Source organism: Pseudophryne corroboree (assembly GCF_028390025.1).
Source record: "Pseudophryne corroboree isolate aPseCor3 chromosome 3 unlocalized genomic scaffold, aPseCor3.hap2 SUPER_3_unloc_83, whole genome shotgun sequence".
In the NCBI taxonomy this organism is placed as follows: Eukaryota; Metazoa; Chordata; class Amphibia; order Anura; family Myobatrachidae; genus Pseudophryne; species Pseudophryne corroboree.
The window spans coordinates 355,526-370,396 of NW_026967578.1; the positions used below are offsets into that span (position 1 = coordinate 355,526).

The window sequence follows — 14,871 nt, forward strand, 5'->3', positions numbered from 1 at the left end:
TATGCCCCAGAGTCATTAATATAGTATCCTTGTCCAAGGTATCAAGTTCCTCAGATAAGGTATCCGTCCATGCTGCTACAGCACTATACACAGGCCGACGCAATTACCGGCCTTAGTAAGGTACCTGAATGTGTATAAATGGACTTCAGGGTACCCTCTTGTTTTCTATCCGCAGCATCTTTTAGGGTGGCCGTATCCTGTGACGGCAGGGCTACCCTCTAGGATAAGCGTGTTAGAGCTTTGTCCACCCTAGGGGAGGATTCCCAGCGTAAACTGTCCGTTGGCGGGAAAGGATACGCCATAAGCATCCGTCTGGAAATCTGCAGTTTCCTATCTGGAGATTCCCAAGCCTTTTCACATAACTCATTTAACTCATGTGAAGGGGGAAAGGTCACCACCTGCCTTTTTTCCCCATACATATGAACCCTCTTGTCAGGGACTGGGGTTTCCTCTGTGATGTGTAACACATCTTTCATTGCTATAATCATGTAACGGATGGCTTTAGCCATTTTAGGCTGTAACTTTGCATCATCGCCATCGACACTGGAGTCAGAATCCGTGTCGATATCTGTGTCAACAATCTGGGATAGTGGGCGCTTCTGAGACCCTGACGGCCTCTGCGCTGTAGGATCAGGCATGGGTTGAGACCCTGACTGTCCCAAGGCTTCAGCTTTATCCAACCTTTTATGCAAAGAATTAACATTATCATTTAAAACCTTCCACATATCCATCCAATCGGGTGTCGGCACCGTCGGCTGCGACCCCACATTCATTTGTACCCGCTGTTTCCACATTGCCTTCCTCGTCAAACATGCAGACACAAACGTACAGACACACCACACACACAGGGGATGCTCTATTTGAAGACAGTTCCCCCACAAGGCCTTTTGGAGAGACAGAGAGAGAGAGTATGCCAGCACACACCCCAGCGCTATATGTTCCAGGAATCACACAGTAACTTAGTGTTAACCCATTAGCTGCTGTATAATTGTTTTTGCACCAAATTTATGTGCACCACCCCCCCCCCTCTCTTTTTACCCTCTTTCTACCGTGATTCTGCAGGGGAGAGCCTGGGGAGCGTCCTCTCAGCGGAGCTGTGGAGAGAAAATGGCGCTGGTGAGTGCTGAGGAAGAAGTCCTGCCCCCTCAGCGGCGGGCTTCTGTCCCGCGGTCTGTGTAAAAATAATGGCGGGGGCTCATGCATATATACAGTGCCCAGCTGTATATATGCTGCTTTTGCCAAGAGGTACCTAATTGCTGCCCAGGGCGCCCTCCCCCTGCGTCCTGCACCCTACAGTGACCGGAGTGTGTGGGTTTAGAGTGGGAGCAATGGCGCACAGCTGCAGTGCTGTGCGCTACCTCATATGAAGACTGGAGTCTTCTGCCGCCGATTTCAAAGTCTTCTTGCTTCTCACGCCGGCTTCTGTCTTCTGGCTCTGCGAGGGGGATGGCGGCGCGGCTCTGGGATCGGATGACGAAGGTGAGATCCTGTGTACGATCCCTCTGGAGCTAATGGTGTCCAGTAGCCTAAGAAGCAGGACCTGTCTTCTGGTGAGTAGGGCTGCTTCTTTCCCCTCAGTCCCACGTAACAGAGAGTCTGTTGCCAGCAGATCTCTCTGAAAATAAAAAATCCAAACAAAATACTTTCTTTCTCAGCAAGCTCAGGAGAGCTCACTAAGGTGCACCCAGCTCGTCCGGGCACAGATTCAAACTGAGGTCTGGAGGAGGGACATAGAGGGAGGAGCCAGAGCACACCAGTATCCAAATTCTTTCTTAGAGTGCCCTGTCTCCTGCGGAGCCCGTCTATTCCCCATGGTCCTTATGGAGTCCCCAGCATCCACTAGGAAGTTAGAGAAAAGGTGGAAATAGATACATGAGGCTGTACGACCACGCTATGGTGAGAGCATCCACTGCCACTGTCTTTGGATCTCTTGTTCTGGACACATAACTGTCTGATGATTATGGCGAGAAGCCATTAGATCCACCTTTGGGTAACTCCACTGCTGGACTAACATCTGGAACACTTCTGGATGTAAGGCCCATTCACACTTGATTTTGATTTTTAAGTTGACAATCCAACCGTACTGAACTAGTACACCGTACAACAGTAAGGCATGTTAAAGTATTTGTTGAGACGAAGCCTTGATGAGAAGGTCATCTAAGTACGGAACGATTATCACTCCCAGGGATCGGAGATGAACTATCATCACAGACATCAACTTTGTGAATACCCGAGGCACTTGTTGTACTGCAAACTTAAGTACGCCTGATGCGGTGGCCAAATTGGAATGTGTAAGTATGCATCCTAGAGATCCCTCGAAATCATGAATTGCTGCGGTTCCAAACCTGCAATCACTGACCGTAGGGATTCCATCTTGAATGTGTAGTAAGTGACGTACCGATTGAACCCCTTTAGGTTCCATATGTGTGTGACCGAGCCATCCGGTTTTGGTACTACAAAAAGATTGGAATAAAACCCTTGACCTAGTTGGTGTACTGGAACCAGAACCAAAACTCTGTACGAGAGACTCAATAGCGGTCTGCAGACCTGCTCACTTGTCTGCTGACACAGGCAGACGTCTTGAAAAACCGCATTGGTGGTAGACAATCGAACTCAGTTTTGAAACCTTTGAAAACAAAATTGCGGATCCCCCTGTCTGTGATGTCTGAAGCCACGCAAAGTGAAACTTCTGAAGGCGTGCTCCCACAACTGAAGAGCCAAGATGGGCTGGAGGACTGTCATGTGTCCTGACGACGGTTAGTGGTTTGTTGAAAACCACGTCCCTCTGCATGGTTGTTCCTCTAGCCCAGCCTCGAAAGGACCGAGATCTAAAAGATTTGAACGCTGGTCCATCGTATTTCCCTTTAGGAACAGGTGCAGGCAATGGCAGGACAACAGATCCCCCCCCCCCCCCCATACCCCATTGACTGAGAATCTATTTGTTCAAATCAGGACCAAATGACATCAGTAGAAGGCAACGCCTCTATTCCTCGTTTTGACTCTGCCTCGGCCTGTCAAGAACACAACCACAGCGGCTGTTGGGCCGCAAAGCAAGAACAAACTTGTCCGACATCCAAAGAAGCCGTACCTAAATACTCAACCAATATACAAATGTGATCGGTAAGAAATATAAGCTGGACTGAGGAAAAACCCTGTTGTAGGCCTAACCTGAGCTGTTTCGCCCATGCAACTACAGCCTTGTTAACCCAAACTCCAGCGCAAACAGGTGTAAGCATCACCCCTGTTGCTGTATACATGGACTTTAGCATGGCCTCCAGCTTACTCTCCGAGGGGTCTTTAAGCGTAGCTGCACCTGGGACTGTAATAGTTAATTTTAGTGAAAGTTTAAAAACTGAAGACTCTACCGATGGCGATTTAGTTGTCATAGCCTGTGGGAAAAGATATTTAGACAGAAATCGTGTTGTCCCAGAAAAGTGTTTTACTGGATTTAGCCATGCTTCTATTAACTGCTTATTAAGAGATATGAATAAGAAAAACACACAGTCGCCCATAGTCTGCTAGCAATAAAACCTCTTATGTTTCAGTGCAACCTAGCAGCTGGCGTACCGCTCTAATGAGATCATCATAGCTCGGGCTATTAGTGACCTCACTATCTGACTCCTGACCCAATGCTGAGATATCAGATGTGGCATTGAATCGTCAGAATGTGATTATGAGACAAACGATGACCATTCTTAGAAATTGAACTATACATGGACTTTGTAACCCAGCAAAGTTCTAGAAACATCCTGAGCCCACATTGGCTGCTCACACGGTATTAACCGTGAATTAGACTTAGCCGCCTCACGGTCTTTTCATGCAGCGGACAACTTTGACTGCAAACAGACATTCTCACAGTTATCACAGACAAGCTGCTGTTTCTCATATTGTCATGCAGACAGACAGACAATAATACAGTGAGACAACGTCCGCACAACTCAGTGAAAATAACTGTAGCGTCTATAATACCGCGTGCACCGCACTGTGTTATAGAGGAAACCTATGATGGTCACTGTGCCACCTACTAAACACCCCTGCCCCCTCCAGTGGCCGTGTGTTGTAGGACTGACATATTCCTGTAGGAAGAAGCAGGAAGTAGGTGTGTAACCTTTGTGTGAAAACGGCGTCCCAGCATGTGCATCTGACTATAACCTATGACCCCCAAAAGCACTCATAACCTAGGCTTAATTAGCCTGTTATGTCCCTTATAGCCCTGGCCACCATCCCTTATATTTAGGGGAACCGCTGAACTAGGGACCACCATGACCTCCCCCAATGCTTAAAGCAGTGAGCCGCACCTAGCTTCTTCCACCCACACCCCCCGCATCGTATACCTAGTGCCGGCTCTGAGTGGCGGTGCCCTGCAGCAGCAGCACCTACCCACCGTGGTCTGTGCGCTTGTGGAAGTCGGAGAGCGGGGTAGATGTGTGATGTGACGGGCGTCCAGTGCCGGCAGTGTAATCTGTCTGCTGATGGGAGCTGCGCTGCCAGGAGCCACTTCTCTAGAACCGTGAGATGTAGCCTGACAGGTGCCCAGCGGCAGCATTATTTGACCACTGCTGGAAGCCGCTTCCCAGTTGTCTAGAGGGGCAGATTGTAGAGGCCAGCGGCAGCTGTTTGGAGCTGCGCTGCCAGGAGCCGGGTAGCGGACAGGTGTGGAGCGACGCAGGCGCCCAGTGGCAGTATGTGTCTGACCGCTGGTGGGAGCCGGGAAGCAGGGGAGATTGAGCCAGTAAAGCTATACCTTAGTAAGCAGCTCATACAAAACACATTCCCCGCACATGGAGGGGCGGCAGCAGGAGCTGACTGCCCCACTATCACAGCAACAAACAGGTCCAACGGAGCGGCAGCAGCATAAGCTGTTCTCACAGTTATCACAGACAAGCTGCTGTTTCTGATTTTGTCATGCAGACAGACAGACAACGCTGATGAAGGTCTATGGGGGGCTTCCCTGTCTAAGCACCAATAAGCCTTCGCTGCACAACAGCAGCACACTCACGGACCCACGCTTGCTAATAAGCTGGGAAGGGAGTGTGATTGATACAAGAAAAAATATTTAGAAAATTTAAAGTAAACCCTGGAATGACTCCAGAATGTGACCTTCCCTGGTGAAGGCACAGAGATCACTGAGGCATCTTGGGAGTATGGAGGGTGGAAAAAGGGTTACACATTTAAATGTGCCTATCCCTGCTATCGCACCGTTCATATCCCAAGAGTACTACAGTGCCCCCTAGTGGATGAAAAAATAAGATTTTACTTACCGATAAATCTATTTCTCGTAGTCCGTAGTGGATGCTGGGACTCCGTCAGGACCATGGGGAATAGCGGCTCCGCAGGAGACAGGGCACAAAATAAAAGCTTGAACGTCAGGTGGTGTGCACTGGCTCCTCCCCCTATGACCCTCCTCCAAGCCAGCTAGGATACTGTGCCCGGACGAGCGTACATAATAAGGAAGGATATTGAATCCCGGGTAAGACTCATACCAGCCACACCAATCACACCGTACAACCTGTGATCTGAACCCAGTTAACAGTATGATAACAACGAAGGAGCCTCTAAAAAGATGGCTCACAACAAGAATAACCCGATTTTTGTAACAATAACTATATACAAGTATTGCAGACAATCCGCACTTGGGATGGGCGCCCAGCATCCACTACGGACTACGAGAAATAGATTTATCGGTAAGTAAAATCTTATTTTCTCTGACGTCCTAGTGGATGCTGGGACTCCGTCAGGACCATGGGGATTATACCAAAGCTCCCAAACGGGCGGGAGAGTGCGGATGACTCTGCAGCACCGAATGAGAGAACTCCAGGTCCTCCTCAGCCAGGGTATCAAATTTGTAGAATTTTGCAAACGTGTTTGCCCCTGACCAAGTAGCTGCTCGGCAAAGTTGTAAAGCCGAGACCCCTCGGGCAGCCGCCCAAGATGAGCCCACTTTCCTTGTGGAATGGGCTTTTACTGATTTTGGTTGTGGCAATCCCGCCACAGAATGTGCCAGCTGAATTGTACTACAAATCCAGCGAGCAATCGTCTGCTTTGAAGCAGGAGCACCCAGCTTGTTGGGTGCATACAAAATAAACAGCGAATCAGATTTTCTGACTCCAGCCGTCCTGGAAACATATATTTTCAAGGCCCTGACAACGTCCAGCAACTTAGAGTCCTCTAAGTCCCTAGTAGCCGCAGGTACCACAATAGGTTGGTTCATGTGAAACGCAGAAACCACCTTAGGTAGAAATTGAGGTCGAGTCCTCAATTCCGCCCTGTCAGAATGAAAAATTAAGTAAGGGCTTTTACATGATAAAGCCGCCAATTCTGACACACGCCTGGCTGAAGCCAAGGCCAACAACATCGACACCTTCCACGTGAGATATTTTAAATCTACCGTAGCCAATGGTTCAAACCAGTGCGATTTTAGAAATCTCAACACAACATTGAGATCCCAAGGTGCCACTGGAGGCACAAAAGGAGGCTGTATGTGCAGCACCCCTTTTACAAAAGTCTGAACTTCAGGTACTGAAGCCAATTCTTTCTGGAAGAATATTGACAAGGCCGAAATTTGAACCTTAATGGACCCTAATTTTAGGCCCATAGACAGTCCTGTTTGCAGGAAATGCAAGAAACGACCCAGTTGAAATTCCTCTGTAGGGGCCTTCTTGGCCTCACACCACGCAACATATTTACGCCAAATGCGGTGATAATGTTTTGCGGTTACTTCCTTTCTGGCTTTTACCAGAGTAGGGATGACTTCTTCTGGAATGCCCTTGTCCTTTAGGATCCGGCGTTCAACCGCCATGCCGTCAAACGCAGCCGCGGTAAGTCTTGGAACAGACAAGGCCCCTGCTGGAGCAGGTCCTTTCTTAGAGGTAGAGGCCACGGTTCGTCCGTAAGCATCTCTTGAAGTTCCGGGTACCAAGACCTTCTTGGCCAATCCGGAACCACGAGTATAGTTCTTACTCCTCTCCTTCTTATTATTCTCAATACTTTTGGTATGAGGGGCAGAGGAGGGAACACATACACTGACTGGTACACCCACGGCGTTACCAGAGCGTCCACTGCTATTGCCTGAGGGTCCCTTGACCTGGCGCAATATCTGTCCAGTTTTTTGTTTAGACGTGACGCCATCATGTCCACCTTTGGTTTTTCCCAAAGGTTTACAATTTGTTGGAAGACTTCTGGGTGAAGTCCCCACTCTCCCGGGTGAAGGTTGTGTCTGCTGAGGAAGTCTGCTTCCCAGTTGTCCACTCCCGGAATGAACACTGCCGACAGTGCTATCACATGATTCTCCGCCCAGCGAAGAATCCTTGCAGTCTCTGCCATTGCCCTTCTGCTTCTCGTGCCGCCCTGCCTGTTTACGTGGGCGACTGACGTGATGTTGTCCGATTGGATCAACACCGCCTGACCCTGAAGCAGAGGTTTTGCTTGAATTAAGGCATTGTAAATGGCCCTTAGTTCCAGAATGTTTATATGAAGAGATGTTTCCATGCTTGACCACAAGCCCTGGAAATTTCTTCCCTGTGTGACTGCTCCCCAGCCTCTCAGGCTGGCATCCGTGGTTACCAGGATCCAATCCTGAATGCCAAATCTGCGGCCCTCTAGTAGATGAGCACTCCGCAGCCACCACAGGAGCGACACCCTTGTCCTTGGCGACAGGGTTATCCGTTGATGCATCTGAAGATGCGATCCGGACCATTTTCCCAGTAGATCCCACTGAAAAGTTCTTGCATGGAATCTTCCGAATGGAATCGCTTCGTAAGAAGCCACCATTTTTCCCAGGACCCTCGTGCACTGATGTACTGAGACCTGTCCTGGTTTTAGGAGGTTCCTGACTAGCTCGGATAACTCCCTGGCCTTCTCCTCCGGGAGAAACACCTTCTTCTGGACTGTGTCCAGAATCATTCCTAAGAACAGTAGCCGTGTCGTTGGAATCAGCTGCGATTTTGGGATATTTAGAATCCATCCGTGCTGTTTTAGCACTACCTGAGTTAGTGCCACTCCGACTTCTAACTGTTCCTTGGTTCTTGCCCTTATCAGGAGATCGTCCAAGTAAGGGATAATTAAGATGCCTTTTCTTCGTAGGAGCATCATCATTTCGGCCATTACCTTGGTAAAGACCCGAGGCGCCGTGGACAATCCAAACGGCAGCGTCTGAAACTGATAATGACAGTTTTGTACTACAAACCTGAGGTACCCTTGGTGAGAAGGGTATATTGGGACGTGGAGATAAGCATCTTTTATGTCCAGCGACACCATATAGTCCCCCTCTTCCAGGTTTGCTATCACCGCTCTGAGTGACTCCATCTTGAATTTGAACTTCTTTATGTAAATGTTCAAAGCTTTTAGATTTAAGATTGGTCTCACCGAGCCGTCCGGCTTCGGTACCACAAATAGTGTGGAATAATACCCCTTCCCTTGTTGTAAGAGGGGTACCTTGATTATCACCTGCTGGGAGTACAGCTTGTGAATGGCTTCCAGAACTGCCTCCCTGTCGGGGGGAGACTTTGGTAAAGCAGACTTGAGGAAACGATGAGGAGGAAACGCCTCGAATTCCAGTTTGTACCCCTGTGATACTACCTGTAAAATCCAAGGATCCACTTGCGAGTGAGCCCACTGCGCTTTGAAATTCTTGAGACGGGCCCCCACCGTGTCTAAGTCTACTTGTAAATCCCCAGCGTCATGCTGAAGACTTGGCAGAAGCAGGGGAGGGCTTCTGCTCCTGGGAAGCGGCTGCGTGATGCTGCCTTTTCCCTCTTCCTCTGCCCTTGGGCAGAAAGGATTGGCCCTTTGCTCGCTTATACTTGTGGGAACGAAAGGACTGAGTTTGAAAAGACTGTGTCTTTTTCTGCTGATGTGAAGTACCCTGGGGTAAAAAGGTGGATTTTCCAGCCGTTGCCGTGGCCACCAGGTCTGTTAGACCAGCCCCAAATAACTCCTCCCCCTTATACGGCAATACTTCCATGTGCCGTTTGGAATCTGCGTCCCCTGACCACTGTCGGGTCCATAATGCTCTTCTGGCAGAAATGGACATTGCGCTTACTCTTGATGCCAGGGTACAAATATCCCTCTGCGCATCACGCATATATAGCAATGCGTCCTTTAAATGGTCTATAGTTAACAAAATATTGTCCCTATCCAGGGTATCAATATTCTCAGTCAGGGAATCCGCCCATGCAACTCCAGCACTGCACATCCAGGCTGATGCGATTGCTGGTCGCAGTATAACACCAGTATGTGTGTATATACTTTTTAGGATATTTTCCAGCCTCCTATCAGCTGGTTCTTTGAGGGTGGCCGTATCAGGAGACGGTAACGCTACTTGTTTAGATAAACGTGTAAGCGCCTTATCTACCCTAGGGGGTGTTTCCCACCGCGCCCTAACCTCTGGCGGGAAAGGGTATAGTGCTAATAATTTATTTGAAATTAGCTGTTTTTTATCAGGGGAAACCCACGCTTTATCACACACCTCATTTATTTCATCTGACTCTGGAAAAACTATAGGCAGTTTTTTCACACCCCACATAATACCCGCCTTTGTGGTACTTGTAGTGTCAGAAAGATTTAATGCCTCTTTCATTGCCGTGATCATGTAACGTGTGGCCCTACTGGACATTACGTTTGTCTCGTCACCGTCGACACTAGACCCAGTATCAGTATCTGGATCCGTGTCGACCCACTGAGGTAGCGGCCGTTTTAGGGCCCCTGAGGGTGTCTGAGACGCCTGAACAGGCACTAATTGATTTGCCGGCTTTCTCATGTCGTCAACAGTTTTTTGCAAATTGCTGACATTATCACTTAATTGTTTAAACACAATCATCCAGTCAGGTGTCGACTCCCTAGGGGGTGACATCACTAACACAGGCAACTGCTCCGCCTCCAACTCATTTTCCTCCTCATACATGTCGACACACGCGTACCGACACACAGCACACACACCGGGAATGCTCTGATAGAGGACAGGACCCCACTTAGCCCTTTGGAGAGACAGAGGGAGAGTCTGCCAGCACACACCCAGCGCTATATATATATACAGGGATAACCTTATATAAGTGTTATTCCTATAGCTGCTGTTAATTATTTGCTGCCACAATGCCCCCCCTTCTCTTTTTTACCCTGAATCAGATGCAGTACTGCAGGGGAGAATCAGGGAGCCGTCCTTCCAGCGGAGCTGTGAGGGAAAAATGGCGCCAGTGTGCTGAGGAGATAGGCCCCGCCCCTTCACGACGTCCTTAACTCCCGCTTTTTTGTGTAAAATGGCAGGGGGAAAAATACATCCATATAGCCCTGGAGCTATATGTGATGTATTCCTTTAGCCCGCTAAGGTGTCTGATTATATTGCGTCTCAGGGCGCTCCCCCCCCAGCGCCCTGCACCCTCAGTGACCGGAGTGTGAAGTGTGCTGAGAGCAATGGCGCACAGCTGCGGTGCTGTGCGCTACCTTAGTCTTGAAGACAGGATGTCTTCTGCCGCCGATTTCACCGGACCTCTTCGTCTCTTCAGCATCTGCAAGGGGGACGGCGGCGCGGCTCCGGTGACCCATCCAGGCTGAACCTGTGATCGTCCCTCTGGAGCTAACGTCCAGTAGCCTAAGAAGCCCAATCCACTCTGCACTCAGGTGAGTTCGCTTCTTCTCCCCTTAGTCCCACGTTGCAGTGAGCCTGTTGCCAGCAGGACTCACTGAAATAAAAAAAAAAACCTAACTAAACTTTTATTCTAAGCAGCTCTGGAGAGCCACTTAGTTTGCACCCTTCTCGGCCGGGCACAAAAATCTAACTGGCTTGGAGGAGGGTCATAGGGGGAGGAGCCAGTGCACACCACCTGACGTTCAAGCTTTTATTTTGTGCCCTGTCTCCTGCGGAGCCGCTATTCCCCATGGTCCTGACGGAGTCCCAGCATCCACTAGGACGTCAGAGAAATAAATAAGTGATGTCACTGTGACACTCCCAGATCCCCTAACCTCCCCAGTCATGTCCCTGTATTATTACTATAGATATAAGTGATGTCACTGTGACGCTCCCAGATCCTCTCACCTCCCACTCACACCCCTGTATTATTACTATAGATATAAGTGATGTTACTGTGATTCTCCCAGATCCCCCTCACCTCCCCAGTCATGTCCCTGTATTATTACTACAAATATAAGTGACGTCACTGTGACACTGGTATATGTACAAAGAGAAAAAGTATGACTCTTGTTTGGGCGCACTCTTGTTATCTTTTCTTAGAAGATAGTCAGTAGGTGATAATCTATAACTTTGATGTTGTCGTCTTTAGCTAGAACCCTTCTTCACACATAAGAACTCAAAAAAAGGGGTAAATTCAACATAAGTAGTCATGATTAATAGGTGCGGGAAATATGTCCGGAAGAAAAAAAACTTTTTTATTTCAGAAATGTGTAAGGAATGTTCAGATCTTAATTATGCCTGGATAAATGCATGCAGGAAAAGTAGCTACATCACAAGCTACCTCCGTCTGCCCAAGATCTGTACAAACTTAGTTTGTATTGATGCGGCCCTAGTTGGGTTAAATTCGTGAGTGGGAGAACCCACACACTATTAACAATTCTAATGTTTTGCCACTGTCTTTGGTAGGTAAGTCAACACAGTTGGAGATTAAAGAAGTGGTTGGATTGAGTATAAGTGGTGATACTGCTGTTGGCGTTTTTACTATAGGGAAGAGAAAAAACGCCAACAGCAGTATCACCACTTATACTCAATCCAACCACTTCTTTAATCTCCAACTGTGTTGACTTACCTACCAAAGACAGTGGCAAAACATTAGAATTGTTAATAGTGTGTGGGTTCTCCCACTCACGAATTTAACCCAACTAGGGCCGCATCAATACAAACTAAGTTTGTACAGATCTTGGGCAGACGGAGGTAGCTTGTGATGTAGCTACTTTTCCTGCATGCATTTATCCAGGCATAATTAAGATCTGAACATTCCTTACACATTTCTGAAATAAAAAAGTTTTTTTTCTTACGGACATATTTCCCGCACCTATTAATCATGACTACCTATGTTGAATTTACCCCTTTTTTTGAGTTCTTATGTGTGAAGAAGGGTTCTAGCTAAAGACGACAACATCAAAGTTATAGATTATCACCTACTGACTATCTTCTAAGAAAAGATAACAAGAGTGCGCCCAAACAAGAGTCATACTTTTTCTCTTTGTACATATACCATTGCCTACTATTATGACTCCGGGCGCACCGCCACACGGACAGACAGGAATTTCCAAATATTATTGTCCATTTCTGGCCTTCAGTTAATTTTTTGTGAATTTTTGAATCCAGGTTTGTGCAGGATCAAAAACTTTTGTTCCGTCACTGTGACACTCCCAGATCCCCCTCACCTCCCCAGTCATGTCCCTGTATTATTACTATAGATATAAGTGATGTCACTGTGTTGCTCACAGATCCTATCACATCCCACTCATGTCCCTGTATTATTACTATTGATATAAGTGATGTCACCGTGACACCCCCAGATCCCCCTCACCTCCCCAGTCATGTCCCTGTATAACTATAGATATAAGTGATGTCACTGTGACGCTCCCAGATCACCTCACCTCCCCAGTCATGTCCCTGTATTATTACTACAGATATAAGTGACGTCACTGTGACACCACCAGATCCCCCTTACCTTCCCAGTCATGTCCCTGTATTATTACTATAGATATAAGTGATGTCACTGTGACGCTCCCAGATCCTCTCACCTCCCACTCATGTCCCTGTATTATTACTATAGATATAAGTGATGTCACTGTGACACCCCCAGATCCCCCTCACCTCCCAGTCATGTCCCTGTATTATTACTATAGATATAAGTGATGTCACTGTGACATCACCACCACTCCCAAAGTATAATATTAATAATAATAATAAATAATACCAGGACACCACAGGCTGCTCCCCCATTATAATAATAACCATACACAAAAACCTGCTCCCCCTGTATTGTACTAATAACAACAGGACACCCCATTCTGCTCTCCCTGTATATTAAAAATAAAATGACACCATAGGCTGCTCCCTATGCAAAAAAATAATAATAATAGGACACAACAGGCTGTTCCCAATCTATAATAATAATAACAACAACAACAACAGGACACCACAGGCCGCTCCCTTTTGTATAATAATAATAATAATAATAATGCTTCCCCTGTATAATAATAACAGGACACCACAGGTTGCTCATCCTGTATAAAAACAGGATACCACAGGCTGCTCCTACTGTACAATAATAATAACAGGACACCACAGGCTGCTCCCCCTGTATAATAATAATAATAATAATAATAATCAGACACCACTGGCTGCTGCCCCTGTATTATAATAATAATAATAATAATAATAATAATAACTGTACACCACAGGCTGCTTCTCCTGTATAATAATAATAATAATAATAACAAGACGCCACAGGCTGATACTTCTGTATTATAATAATAATAACAACAAAAACAACAACAGGACACCACAGGCTGCTCCCCCTGTAGAGTAGGATGCCACAGGCTGCTCCTCCTGTCTATTACGACAACACAGGATGCTACCCCTGTATATTATTGCAACACAGGCTGCTCCTACTGTATACTATGACAACACAAGATGTTACCCCTGTATATTATCACAACACAGGCCACTCCCCATGTATACTATTGACAGCACGGGATGCTACCCCTGTATATTATGACAACACAGGCTGCTCCTCCTGTGTACATTGACAACACAGGCCGCTCCCCGTGTACAGCACAATGCCACAGGTCACAACACCTGCAATGTCCCGTGTATAGAATTACGGTAACAGTGTGGTCTTGTGCCACATGTATTACGGTAATGGCACGGTCCGCGCCACCTGTATTACGGTAACGGCGGGGTCTGTGCCACCTGTATTATGGTAACGGTGGGGTCTGCGCCTCCTGTATTACGGTAATGGCGGGGTCTGCGTCACTTGTATTTTGGTAACCGCAGTGTCTTGTGCCTGCTGTATTACGGTAATGGCGGGGTCTGCGCCACCTGTATAACGGTAACGGCGGGGTCTGCGCCACCTGTATTACGGTAACGGCGGGGTCTGCGCCACCTAAATTACGGTAACGGCGGAGTCTGCGCCACCTGTATAACGGTAACGGCGGAGTCTGCGCCACCTGTATTACGGTAACGGCGGGGTCTGCGCCACCTGTATTACGGTAACGGCGGATTCTGTGCCACCTGTATTATGGTAACGGCGGGGTCTGCGCCACCTGTATTACGGTAACGGCGGAGTCTGCGCCACCTGTATAACGGTAACGGCGGGGTCTGCGCCACCTGTATTACGGTAACGGCGGGGTCTGCGCCACCTGTATTACGGTAACGGCGGATTCTGCGCCACCTGTATTATGGTAACAGCGGGGTCTGCGCCACCTGTATTACGGTAACGGCGGGGTCTGCGTCACCTGTATTACGGTAACGGCGGATTCTGAGCCACCTGTATTATGGTAATGGCGGGGTCTGCGCCACCTGTATTACGGTAACGGCGGGGTCTGCGCCACCTGTATCACGGTAACGGCGGGGTCTGCGCCACCTGTATTACGGTAACGGCGGGGTCTGCGCCACCTGTATTACAGTAATAGGACACTAGAGTGTCAGCCACCTGTACAGGGATAATGCAGCACCAGAGGCTGCTCCAGCTGCACTATAACAAGGCACCAGAGGCTGCTCCCCCTGTAGTACAGAACCTGACACCAGAGCTGCTCAGCCTATAGAATAATAATAATAATATCATTACCTGCTGCCAGACACAGCAATGGCTGCTCTCTGCTCCTGCTGCCTTGTGGGAATGATAGAAGGAAGGCGGAGCTCAGACCAGGGGAAAATGGCCGCCGCTCCTG

General features: G+C 48.1%; 1 protein-coding gene across 1 annotated transcript in view; it reads right to left on the reverse strand.

Annotated features, from left to right (window-relative positions):
* The window catches only part of LOC134984820 (zinc finger protein 572-like), a 34,682-nt gene extending 19,819 nt beyond the window's left edge, over positions 1-14,863 (reverse strand). Inside the window, exon 1 of the mRNA XM_063950299.1 lies at positions 14,769-14,863. The gene's annotated coding sequence lies outside the window, so the exon portion shown is untranslated. The remainder of the gene's footprint in view (positions 1-14,768) is intronic.
* Between the last annotated feature and the right edge of the window lie 8 nt (positions 14,864-14,871).